Source organism: Panicum virgatum, chromosome 7N (genome assembly GCF_016808335.1).
Source record: "Panicum virgatum strain AP13 chromosome 7N, P.virgatum_v5, whole genome shotgun sequence".
NCBI classification, from domain to species: Eukaryota; Viridiplantae; Streptophyta; class Magnoliopsida; order Poales; family Poaceae; genus Panicum; species Panicum virgatum.
Window position 1 is genome coordinate 560,001 of NC_053151.1, and position 10,000 is coordinate 570,000.

Here is a 10,000-nt window from a genome sequence, read left to right on the forward strand (position 1 = left end):
GAGTGGATATTTGATCAGATCCAATAGCCAAAGCCATCATCGCCATGGCTACTGACTTGTATATGCCTGCAAGATTGGCAGGTATCTTTGTTAGGACCAATACAATATGAGATGGAAAAATTAGGATAGTCATTACAGGAAGAAATTTAAATAGACTAACCTTGGTATTGGCCACACCAATCTCACAACCAGCATTGATATGAACTCCACAGTGTGTTTTTCTCGACAGCGTGCTTCCAACAGTATTTGTTATGCCAACACAAAGGGCACCGTTTTCTAGTGCATAATCAAGAGCAAGGAGGGTATCTGCTGTCTCCCCTGACTGACTAACAAAAACTGCAGTGTCTTCCCTATAGATGGGACCTTGTCTGTCTAGCAAGTCACTTGCAACCTCCATAGTTACAGGAATACCTATGATCCAAATAGAGCAAGGAAAAAGGACTTTGTGAGAACCGCCCAATTTGCCCTCGGTTTAGGTAAAATTATTGATTAATCCTTTAAGATGAGGGCTAGTACGTGTCCGTCTCTCGACACACCACGTGCCAATCCACACCTTAGAGGCACTTAATCAACACAATTCACCAAGAACGAGAACAAACCCGGTAGTCCCGGTACATATTTGCCACATGCCAGGATTAAGCACACGTACCGTTAAACAAGCGCGTACATTGCCGATGATCCACAAAGAGTAATTTTACACACTTAAAATTACAAGTTTGATATAGGAGAGTTCAACTAACTTCCATTACAAGCCTTGGGCTCACGAAAACCATATTAAATAGAAACTTAAAGATTATTATATCTACATATTCTCACGGAGTTCGATTACGATAAAACCTACTACGATGATGATGTCTTGCTCAAGGACACCATACCAGCCTCAACGACCTACTCCTCCCCCGCACCAGAATCGGCGGGGTAGAAGTGGCCGAACACCACTTCCGACTCACCTGCAACTAGATTTAGAAAGCAACTTGAGTACAAAAGGTACTCGCAAGCACTACAAAAAATCTGTTGATCCATGATGATTAAATTTCGTCACAGATCACTAAAATACCATCATAAAGCAGTATCTATGACGATCTCAAATAGCGTCATGTATTGAGCGTCACAGATCACACCTCGTGACGTTCCTTAAATTTTCGTCATAGATTGTTTGATCCATGACGTTTCGAAACCGTCATAGAATGCCCCTGGCCCCCAAAGCCCAACCCAAACCCATTTTCTATGACGAAAATAAACGTCATAGATAGCCGCCACATGGATGATGACGTGGCTGCCTACGTAGACGATGACAGGACTGTGGCTGCTTATGTGGTTGCCTACATGGACGATAGCGTATCTGCCTCCGTGGATGATGACATGGCTGCCTACATGGATGATGGCGTCACCAGATTTCCAGCCCACAGCCCATAAAAAAATCTAGTACAACAATTTCAATAGTTTTTTCAGCACATTTTAGGATTCCAATTCCAACCCATGGATCTCATTTCCAAAAATTAAACAGAACAGTCATCACATCAAATACAACAACTTTTCATCCAGTATTACATCAAATACAAAGTCTTTCTTCCAACACATCAAGTACAAGTTTTCATCCAGCAAGAATTTTTATTAGCAACTTGTTGCCGTGCTGAACAAAAAAGAACAGAGAACTCTCGATTTTCTTCAGTTCTAATTCTGTTCCATGGCTTCTGTTCTAATTCTCCAGTTTTTTCTGAAATTAAGAGAACAAATGTAATATCAGTGCTTAAGAGTATGCAACTTGTTGCTGTGCAGAGGAACAGAGAAATCTCGTAAGAGTGTGCAACTTAGGCTAGTGATATTCATCAACCATTTCTATTTTTGCCTCGGTGGATTTTGAACATGTAATAAAGGAAGCCAAGTTCAAAATTAGCATAATTCACTAGTAAATTGTATGAAATCAACAGATACAATGAAGTTTGAATTGCAATGCAGTATAGCAAATGAAATTTGAACATGAAGCAGTCACAACAACAAGAGAAAACATATCATTTTTTAGTAAGGATCATACCGAATTTGCTTACTATGTCAAGGTTGAATTTGACCTTTTTATCCAGGGCGGCTGGACCTGAAAACCAATATCAATTGAAGTAACATAGCATATTGTAATAAAAAAAGGCACATCAGAGAGAGTATTAGGGGGTGATTCCTTTCCTTCATGTAACTCAAGTTATGTTACCCATCTAAGTAGATTGCAGCAGCTATTTTCAGTCACTAAGTTATAGTTAGCAACGAGAAGTCTCGACAAGTGCTATTTTCAGCCAAATAATTAAACAAAAGCAGCACCATAGGCATGGACAAGGGCTGACAGCAAAATAAAAAAAATGACATGGCCAAGTGCTCGGATGAACATAAATAAAAATCAGTGGCATGGATAAGTTATCAGACTACCAGCAGTAGCATTATAGGCATGGACAAGTGCTGAACTTAATAGAAACAAATATCATTGGCATGGACATGTGCTTAGAATTAACATAGCAATCATCATTGACATGGACAACAACACATCATATAAACAGAAATAATATCATTGTTATGGGCAAGTGCTCAAATATAACAAAATATCATCACAAGCATGGGCAAGTGCTCAGATATATAACACTATAGCATTCTTATAGTTAAACAGAAATTCATTGGAACCATGCAGAGGGGTTACGAGAAGGGGGCACTCATGGTTTTACCATAGCAGCAGGCAAGAATTCAACCCAGCAGAACGGAAGCGAGGACAAGCAGATCCACTCGATTCCTTCATAGATCAAAGGTGTGAGGAATCTACGAGATTTACATGTAATCCTATGCAATTAGATGCTAAAAAGGAACAAATCAAGAGGGGGTACAGAAATTACTTGCCTCTGCACCACGAGTTCCACAAAATTGACGCTGCAAATCGAAAAAGATGAGAAAGAGGAAGGGGATTAGGGTCTGCACGAAATTGATGAGAAGCATAGAGGAGAGTGATTTCCAGGAGAGGGGACGAGGGCGCAATGCGTGGATCTTGGAGCAGAGAAGAGGGCAGTGGTCGCCGCCGGTGAGATGGGCGAGGAGCCGCCGGAGATGTCGGACGCAGGAGGTGGATGACGCAGATCCATGGATGAGCGAGGTGGCCGACCGCGAGTCCTTGAGGGCAAGGAGGCCGTCGCCGGATCTAACCTCCGTGCACGGCTACCTCCACATGCTGTCGTCGAGCACGGACGGCGGCGTCGACGCCGGCTCACGCACGAGTGCTGGCGCCGGTGCTGGCATGAGGAGGCTGAGGACGAGCGGCGATTCGAGCTGCACGGGGGGGATTAGGGCGCGGGGAGAGAGAGGCTGCGGACGAGCGGTGCCTCCGGCGATGCAGGAGGACGCCGGCTCATGCGTGGCGGCGGCGGGACTAGGGTTTGTGCAAACTGAGGGGATGAGATGGAGGTGCCGCATCTTTAATTTATTTAGTGCTGTGAAATTATGAGTTTGCACCCCACATGGTGTATGTAAACTTGGTGACCACATGGGCATTAGAGTAAATTTCTTGTGGGAGCGTTTTTGGCCTGGTGGGTTTCACTTCGGGTTCCCGCGCGGCCACACAAACATGAGGAGAGTGAGCTGTCTATGATGAGTGGGGTCCGTGTAAGCGGGGGACCACACGTTGGTGGCACGTGTGTGTGGGGTGGTGTAGATGCTAATGCTGCAGTGGGTGGCAGGCTGGGAAAAATTGAATCTCCCGCGTTAGATGAATGTTGTTTTCAATTGCAACTTCGGCTCCTACCGAGTGTTTTTTTCTATTTATTGCACCATTATGAAGTAATACATAAAAATAATTATCTTATATATGCCAATAGTTTTTTTTATATATAGTACACTATGTATAAGTTATTTTGTAGAAGTTTCAATAATTTTATAATTCATTTTATATTTTTAATAGTTTAAATCATTTTTTGCGGGTTTAATGAAATTATTTAGAATTTGAACTATATGTATCTCAAATAATATTTAAAAAAATCTCAAAAATATTATTTAGGTATTTATGTTCTGTTATAGCTTGTATCATAAAAATAGATAAAATTTCAAATGTTTGTTAGGGATAATTCAACCTTCTACTTGCCCCCTTTTACAAAATAATGATAATAATACCTAAAACTTCTGCGAAAATTCTGTAAATTGCCATAGAATCATTTTATGGGTGTATAAACTTTACATAAAAATTTCATAAGATTTTATGAAAATTGAAGTATACATTGTTCATAAATGGATAGATATCTCACATTGTTTCATACAACTTAAGTCAAACTTTGAATTTTACACACCTCATAACATGTTCAAACTCGTATGCATCTCAATTTTGGACACCACCTTATGTTGACCATAACATTGAAAAATATCAAGTTACATAAGCAATTGTTATGCAAAAACATGCTTTTCAATGCTCTATTTAGTTGGAATAAAACATGTCATATGAAAATAATCAAGATATAGCAATTAACATATAAACAAAAGCCACAGAATAAAATATTTTGATTTTAGAAAAATTCAAAAAAAAAGAACCATAAAATTTGGAGTTGTTATGAGGGAGAAATACTGATTACAAAATTTAATTCTAGATTAAAAAGAAAATGATGAATCGCACATGTGTTCTTCAATGTAGGGCCACGTTTCAACATAATATATAAAAATTGTATTGCCCCTGACCTCCACAAACGAAGCTTCGGCAAACTGGTAGGGTACTAGGATCTCGTCTTGGTGACCCCGGGTTTGAATCCTAAATGTCCCATTTTGCCTCTTTGTTTGAATTAAAACATGGGATAGCTTGTTATAAAATATTCAATACCTGACATGGAACTAAAACCGATGCTGTGGTGTAATGGAAAGGTGGGTGCCTTGTATCCCTGGGGACCAGGGTTCGAAACCCTCCACCCCCATCGCTACTTTATTTTTCTTTTTAACCCATACTGATAATTTAACAAAACAAAATAACGCCTAGCATTAATGATGGCATAGCTCATTAGTAAGTCATTTTTATTATATGTTTGAGATTTGAGACTAAGTCATTTTTATTATATGTTTGAGATTTGAGACTAGGTTTCGAATCTCATATGTGAAAATGTTTTTGCTCTTTTAAATAACTAATTAAGACAACATTGTGAAGCAAAATGCAAAACTAACAATCTTATAGATCCCAATAAAAAAGAACTAGCTCGCATCTTGTGTTTATTTGTTTATGAAATATGCCTCAAACTAAAATCTGGTAATAGAATAATACGCATATTTCCAACATGATTTGAATGTAATTAAAACTAAATAACGAACCATGGCACAACCAAGGAGTGGGCCTGGTGGTTAGTTGTGATCGACTCAAACCCACCGTGCCTGTATAAAAATGATGAATGCCAAAACATATACTAGTCAAAATAACTATGACGATTTTTGTGACATTAATGCTGAAACGTCATTGTTTTGTGGGCTCGATTATGACGAATTCAATAAAACGTCATATTTTGTGGGCTCAATTATGACGAATTCAATAAAACGTCACAAAGTTCTGGGCCTAGGGTCCATACCTTCAAATTCGTCATAGATTGTGTGCAATTGTGGCGCTCTATTAAAATGTCATAAAATTTTCGTCATAGATCACCACATTTCTTGTAGTGAAGACTTACGTGATTAAATAAATAAGGATCATGCAAAGGCTCAATTAAAAGCTTTAAGGTTAAGTAATTATTGCATAAGCAAGAGCTTCCTAAACTATCACCTAGCAAAAAATTAATTAATCTTGCCCAACCCCAAATAATTTTAGTTGCCTTAACGTTCTAGTACTCACTCACAACCCAATACAACTGCATTGCCCAGCAGCGCTACAATCCTACTACTAGCACTCAGGACAATGGGTGATTCCCACTTTCTCAACCCCGGTAAAAGGCTCAAAAGGTTTCCAGAGGGTAAAAAGGTTTTCCTACGCTCCCGCTACCCACACAGACAAGAGGGGTTAAGCATATCTTAATTAAACAAGTGAAGCAATAAGGAAGAAGCAGCTCTAAGACGAAGGAAGAAAGTTAGCATTTTACCTTAAGTTCAAATTTTTAACGAAAATAAATCTTAATGCAAGTGATCAAATTTTATTTTTACCCACACCCTACTAAGCAAATTTTAGGTTCACTTTATGAAAACCGAGTATGAGGCCGTAATCAAGGGGTTGGAGCTGTTGCTGGAAATCGGCGCCGATTCAGTTGAAATAATCGGCGATTCACATCTGGTCCTCAAGCAGATTTCTGGCGAGTATGATTGCAAGGATGACACTCTACGGCTTTACCTTGAAGAATGCGATCGATTGTCCCAAGGGTTTCGGCTGATGACACTGAAGCATGTGCCCAGGGGGCAAAATATGGAGGCAAACGACTTGGCACAAGCAGCATCTGGGTATAAGCCGACTCTCGACGCAGAAATAATAGAGTTGGACGCCGACGATTGGAGGAAAGAAATTGTCGACTATCTAGAGAACCCGTCGAGTTCGGTGCCCAAAAAGTTGAAGATAAAGGCCCTGAAGTTTGTGCTGATCGACGGAGACCTATACTTTCGTACTTTGGAAGGGGTACTGCTCAAGTGTTTGAATCTGGAGGAATCCCTTAACGAGGATCCATTGGAGGGCAAGTCTGGTGCCAGCAGCCGCGGTAATTCCAGTTCCAATAGCGTATATTTAAGTTGTTGCAGTTAAAAAGCTCGTAGTTGGACCTTGGGCTGGGTCGGCCGGTCCGCCTTTCGGCGAGCATCGACCTACTCGACGCTTCTGCCGGCGATGCGCTCCTGGCCTTAATTGGCCGAGTCGTGCCTCCGGCGCCGTTACTTTGAAGAACCCTGGCCAAAAAAAATGGAAATGGCCCACAACGTGATGGAAACGGTTCATTTCGATCCGAAATGTTGTACATGGCACCCGCACATGGAACTATGTCCATCCGGGTGGAAATGAACCATGCTAGGGTGAAAATAGACGAAAAACGTGGGCTATAGGTCATGGGAGGCGAAAACATTGGCCGAACGACCATTCGGTATGTAACCCTGTACAAAAAATGGAAACGGCCCACAATGGAATGGAAACAGTTCATTTCGGTCGGAAACACATGGAACTATGTCCATTCGGGTGCAAACGAACCATGGTAGGATGAAAATAGTTGAGAAACGTGTGTTATAGGTCACGGGAGGCAAAACATGTCCAAGTGCCAAAGTCCAATTCGATTTTGGATCAAGCCAAATCCATTCTCAGGTCTAAGTGCAAGTGGTGGGACGATAGTGTGTCCGTCCAAACCTTTTGCCAATTGCTGCGCGCCACGACAGGGACCCACGCGTGCCTTGACTAAGGCTTCGTTTGGGAGGCCCAAACCCTGGGTGGAACCCGGCCTTTTCCCTGGGCTGTCTCCCCTCGTGGAAATTAGCCTCGGGTCGCGGCGGCTTTTTTTATTTTTATAATTCTTTTAATATTTTTTTACAGATTTAATACACAAAAACAAATTTTACAAAACTAGCCCTCTGGCGCCCGAGGGTGGGACGCTAGGGGCCCCACCATTGGGCGCCAGGACCCATTTGCAAAAAATTTATATGCAAATGGGTCCGGTTTCCTTTTTAAGTTTTAAATTCAAAACAGTGAACTTGTAAAATCGATATAAATTCATAGAAAAATCAGAAAAATGAAAATCCAAATATTCTGAGTTTGTAGTGAATATATCTACAATTTTTGTTACATGGACTTTTGCATTTGACCACTGGTTTTTGAGTTATTTAAAATGTAAGTTAAATACACCCTAAATTAGAACTCAAGTTACACTTACTATCTGCATGTCATCTTTTGCCAGTGAACTCATCTTTTGCCAGTGAACTACACGTTATGCATCTAGCCTTGTGTAAAATTTGTAGGCCCAGTACTTGCTCATAGCTTAGTGTTAAAAATAGATCTTTAAATATGCTTAATTTAGGTGTACTGTTTATTCCAGTATCTATACTATGTTCTAAAGGCTGAAACCTTTACAGTAGCCTTTATTTAGTCCCTAGAATCTATAAAAAAAGTTTGAGAATTTTTAGTTAAGCACAACTGGACCAAATGATTTATGGTTAGGGTAAATACACTAAATCAAGAAAAATAGTTTCTGAACTTAGAAAAATATAAATTAATTTCTAGAACCTCTAATTAGTGATATATCCATGTTAGTAAGGTTTGAGCCTCTGAAACTTAATCCATGCCGCATGAAAAATAACACAATTTATCTATGTATTAAGCCAAACTAAATTATACACGGAGCTCTGGTAACACAATTGCAAATGGGTCCTGATGTCGGGGGGGGGGGGGGGGGGGCGCCAGGCCCATGGGGGCGGGGGCTAGTTTTGTAAAGATTTTTTTGTGTATTAAATCTGTAAAAAAACATTAAAAGAATTATAAAAATAAAAAAAAGCCGGTCGAGGCGCTATGGCATTTGGAAGGGGCCCGGCTCCCCCGTATCGAGGGTCCGGGCGGCTCTTCCCCAGGGCGGCGCAAGATGAGGGCATCGCGAGGTGGCGCAAGGCGAGGGCAGCACGGAGGCAACGCCGTCTTCAGCGCTCGGGAACCGCCGCCGCCGCCGTTGTCCACGCTCGGGAGCTGCCACACCGCTGCCGTCCGTGCTCGTCCTCCGCCTTCTGTCCTCGGCCGCCTCCGCCGTCGTCCGCGCTCGGTGGCCCCCGTCTTCCGTGCTCGGCCGCCTCCGCCGTCGTCCGCGCTTGGCGGCCCCCGTCTTCCGTGCTCGGCCGCCGCCACAACCCATCCTTACCTCGTCCTCCGCCAACTGCGATGTGAGTCCATCACCTTCCCTTCCAGCTCTCCACCTCCGCCCGCATCTTGCTGCCCCGCTAGGGTTTACTCACTCTACTCACATCGATTCTTGTAGATCTTGGGGAAGAAGATGAAGCCTAGTTCTTGTTCTCGTAGATTCTTGTAGTACATATTTAATTCTTGTAGCTGCATTCGTGTTTGGCTGATCGGACTTGCCGAGTATTCTTTGCGAAGCAGCCATCGTGGGTGTTTGTGCTTCACGGTTGACAGTTCTTTTTTCTATTTGGGTTATGCAAAAAAATGAATGAATGTATTGGATTTGGATACAGGTAGCGTTGTATTGCGAGTGAACACAATACCACTGAGTTGACAAATCACAAGAAGATGGCTGAACTCTACTCTTATTTCAGTCAGCTGTTGCAATCTTGCGGAGAAACAAAGAACTGTGAGTATTTATTAGTATATTTGCTCAAGTAAATTTTCCTTAATAATACTTGTAGGCTTAGCTTATTAATTCTCTAAGAAGTTGCTCCATACTCATTAGTGTTCAGAATTTGTATATCTGATTGGCTCAAACAACTTTGAGTTTGTCCAGGCTGTTCTAAAATTACTTTTGTAGGTACATGATGTGTATTGTTCTGTCTGGATTAAAATTATGTTGAAAGGCATGTGATAAGCACATACCATCTTAACCCTTCTAGTTTGTACTTAGAAATATATATCTTTCTCGGACGCAGATACATGGTGAAACAATACGGGGGAACTCGATGCTTTAGAGTAACGGAAAGTGAAAAATATGGCCTACCTTTTTCTCACGGTATCTGTAATGTTGCTAGAACATTTTCAGAGCTCAACTTAGTGACATTGTGGTCGTCTAGTTCAACTTCTTTTATACAGTGCAGAGTGCTTCTTCTGTAACTTACTGTTCCTCTTTTCTCTTGTCCCTTTATTGGCCAGATCTCTACATATCAGGGCATGCATGGGTCAACTACAGATCTCTCATTGACCATTATTGGTGTTAGCTTGAGTCTTGGTTTTTAGGGTATGTATCCCTGCCAATGATCTCCTTGGTGTAGCTGTCATCACTGTCCCAGTGCATGTTATGTACATTACCATGCTGTCTTGTTTCTTGAAAAGTTAGCCATATTAGGCCCCTGTTCCTACCTACAACTTCTTATTATTCAATGGTAATACCGTAAGCTATATCAT

General features: G+C 41.4%; 2 long non-coding RNA genes across 2 annotated transcripts in view; one reads left to right on the plus strand and one right to left on the minus strand.

Moving 5' to 3' along the window:
- Positions 1 to 1,520: 1,520 nt before the first annotated feature.
- Positions 1,521 to 2,833, minus strand: LOC120681748. The gene is made up of 3 exons (XR_005678053.1): positions 2,706 to 2,833; positions 2,036 to 2,092; positions 1,521 to 1,717 (listed from the first exon to the last, which is right to left on the minus strand). It is a non-coding gene; the product is annotated as an uncharacterized LOC120681748 (long non-coding RNA).
- A 5,655-nt stretch (positions 2,834 to 8,488) lies between these two features.
- LOC120681743 overlaps positions 8,489 to 10,000 on the plus strand; it is a 2,448-nt gene continuing 936 nt past the window's right edge. The window contains exons 1-3 of the long non-coding RNA XR_005678048.1: positions 8,489 to 8,811; positions 9,121 to 9,236; positions 9,749 to 9,833. This is a non-coding gene — a long non-coding RNA (uncharacterized LOC120681743). The remainder of the gene's footprint in view (positions 8,812 to 9,120; positions 9,237 to 9,748; positions 9,834 to 10,000) is intronic.